The 3,400-nt window shown below is 36.1% G+C and overlaps 1 protein-coding gene and 1 non-coding gene across 2 annotated transcripts in view; both read right to left on the reverse strand.

Moving 5' to 3' along the window:
* The window catches only part of LOC106880752 (protein Wnt-2b), a 183,883-nt gene that overhangs the window by 137,880 nt on the left and 42,603 nt on the right, over positions 1-3,400 (reverse strand). The window lies entirely within an intron of this gene.
* Positions 917-1,035, reverse strand: LOC128249124 (5S ribosomal RNA). The gene has a single exon (XR_008265249.1). It is a non-coding gene; the product is annotated as a 5S ribosomal RNA (ribosomal RNA).

Below are 3,400 nucleotides of genomic sequence, written 5' to 3' on the forward strand. Positions count from 1 at the left end.
TTTTATATATATATATATATATATATATATAAAAGCAGATATATATAAGCAGATATATAAACGAATACACATAAACACTTGTACATACATATTAAAGTGCAGACTACTATAAAACATAATCACACACACACGCACACACACACATATATATATATATCAAACCATATACGCATACATACACACATAGATACATAGATAAGTATTACACAAATGCATTTATATGTACGTCCGTACATACATGTATACATACAGGAAGTAAGTCATAAATACACCAAATGTCAGTGCTGCGACTTCAAAGAGACTGATTAAAAATAAAAACTTCTGTGGGTATTTAGTTTCTTGTAAGATTGCTAGCGTTTAGGTACTCCTATCTAATTACTGTCTCTCACTTTCCCTCCCTCACCAATCACACTTTCCCTTTTCCTCCGTACCATACCCTCTGTCATTCTGTCACCCACTCTGTCTCCTCTTTCTCTCTCTTTCCTTTTCTCTTATTCTGTCTCTTACTCTCACTTCCACTGTGATACTATATACCTATCTATCTAATATATCAGTCTCCCTACTTTATCAGTACGTACCACCCTTATTAAAAGGCGTTTCAATCATAGACTATATGTGTGTGTGTATGCACGCGCGCACTTATTTTTGTGTAACCATTTAATAAAAGTGAAGCGTACTCATAGACAGAATAAATAGCTAGAGAGGGTCTGATGTTTTCTGAGTGTATGTACTCACATACACACACACAGATATACTCACACACACACACACACAGAAACACACATGTAGGTCGCCCCAGTAGACTGTTACTCTTGAGTTTCCGCGTATACACACACACACACACATATATATATTTCATCTTCATTTTATCTAGTTTCAGCTCATGAGCTGTGGCCATGCTGGGGCACCGCCATTATGCTTACAGCACCTAGGTTTCCCAAGCGGTCACCCATCTAAGTACTAACTAGGCTCGATGTTGCCTAACTTCGGTGATCGGACGAGAACCGGTGCTTTCAACGTGATATGGCCGTAAACATATATATATATATATATATATATATATATATATATATATATACATACATACATATATAAAATATGATATAATATAACTAGAAGTGTTTCGTCTAGGATTATCGAGTGAATATATAACATCACATTTGGTCAACGTGTACTTTTCTTTGTCAAGACAACAATTTGTAGGTGATTTGGCTGCTATTTATAGCAAGTCAAACAACCGCGTAAAGAATCATCCCTCGATGCCTCGGCATTCCTCGGTTTCCTTGTTATTTTGATTGGTGCTGGTAGTGTTGTTTAGTTCCAAAGAAACCTTATGAATTAGGTTTATGACACATCACATTCTAGCTATGACCATCATTTTTTTTTGTTATTATTTTTTTACTGACGTAGCATAGTTATGATGACATTATCCTATGTCATCTTTCTTTGGCTTTTTCTAGTAAGGAGATTAGCGGCATTGAGATTTCTTCGTTAATTATTTTGTAATGTTCCAATATTTATTGTTACTCGACGATTTAAATCTTTATTCCGCAGATGAGTCAGACCATGGCATTAGTGCATACGGTCTTTGGTCAACAAACCCATCGAAAGAAACTCTGTATTTCTGACATTTCCTCTTCAGGGGTATCAAACACACAGTTCACGGTAATATTTAGTTTTGCTTCCAGTTCAGTACCATTAATCATAAGTATCTTTTATTGATTTGAAATTTTAAAATATTCTATAAAATATATGTCGTCCGTATAAGTTTAGAGTTGGAGTCTGACTAGAGTCGTGATTAAAACTATTTCCGATTTGTCAAATTAGTCCACCTTGAAACTTTTATCTCAACCAATGAAAAAGAAGCTTATGAATCCAACTACAAAAAAAAAAATTGGAATATATTTCCCCTCCACTCTGTTTATACATGCCATATTCAAAAGAATTCTTTCTTTCTTTTTCTTCTTTTTTTTCAAATTTATCTATGTGTTTGTCTGAACGGGTTCTGTTGATTATTGACTCGAACAATATTGAAGGGTTTCCTGCTGAAATAGTGCAAGCTTTCTATCAAGCGTTCGTCTTTCTATCTGCGTTCTCATCCTAAACGCTCTTACTTGATAGGACTCTGTACATATGCGGATGAATTAATAAGACTGTATGCTTATATTATAAGTATAAATGTGTGTGTGTGCGTTTGTAGCTATATACACACGCGTGCATGCGAAGAAATTTTAGAGACACCTCATAATGTTAATAAAGTTATTATCCAATCATCTGGTCTACATTGTGCATAGGGTTTTTAAGTTTTTAAGTCCGCAAGATCTTGTATATGTTTCCATCCTCGCTCGCGAAGCCAAACAAGTCTGACACCCTTGGTACACATGGTCATGCACCAGCTACAAACAACAACCATATCTCACTTCAAATCAAAGCTTACAATCTATTTTTAAAAAAAAAGAGAGAGAGAGAGAGAGAGAGAGAGAGAGATTTTGGATGAAGTCGTAAAGGTCAGTGATGGGATGTTTTTTTTTTTTATCATTATAAGCTTTCTCTTAAGGCGGCGAGTTAGCAGAATCGTTGGACAAAATGCTCAGCGGCATTTCGTCCGTCTCAACGTTCTGATTTCAAATTCTGCAGAGGTCTTCTTTGCTATCATCCTTTCGGGGGGTCTATAAAATAAGTACCAATTGAGCACTGGAGTCGGTCTAATTGACTTACTCCTTACCCCAAAATTTTAGGCCTTGTGTCTATAGCAGGAAGGATTATAAGTCTTCTTTCGCAAAGCTGACATGAAGTTAAATAACAATAACAACAATTACATTAATGCATAGTATTCAACTTCGTTAACAATCAGTGCTTCCCAAACGCTTTTATCTAACACTCTCCGATTTTATGGAAACAATTCGTCAACATACTCCCTTACTGCGATTGAACAAAAGTAAATACACCATAAAAATTGTAGTTGAACGTTGATCAATATAATATGTAAAGCATAAGGCAGATGCTTAAGTCATTTCGTCTGTCTTGATGTTCTGTGTTCGAATTCCGCCGAGGTCGACTTCGCCAGTCATCCTTTCGGAGTCGATGAAGTTAGCACCAGCTGAGCACTGGGGCCGATGTAATCGACTTTCCCTTCCCCGAACTTGCTGGCTTCGTGCTAAAATTTGAAACTAATATCATAACTAATAGTCATAACAATATTTCACGTACAAATGTGTTTCTAACTTTGGCACAAGGCCAGAAAATTTAGGGGAAAAAGACAACTCGATTATTTAATTGATTCCAAAAGGATAAATGGCAAAGTTGATCTCGGCAGGATTTCAACTCAGAATATTGATACATGAATTCCCCCTCCCTCCTCTTTCTCTCTCTCTCTCTCTCTCTCTCTCTCTCTCTCTCT

Source organism: Octopus bimaculoides, chromosome 11 (genome assembly GCF_001194135.2).
Source record: "Octopus bimaculoides isolate UCB-OBI-ISO-001 chromosome 11, ASM119413v2, whole genome shotgun sequence".
Taxonomy (NCBI): domain Eukaryota; kingdom Metazoa; phylum Mollusca; class Cephalopoda; order Octopoda; family Octopodidae; genus Octopus; species Octopus bimaculoides.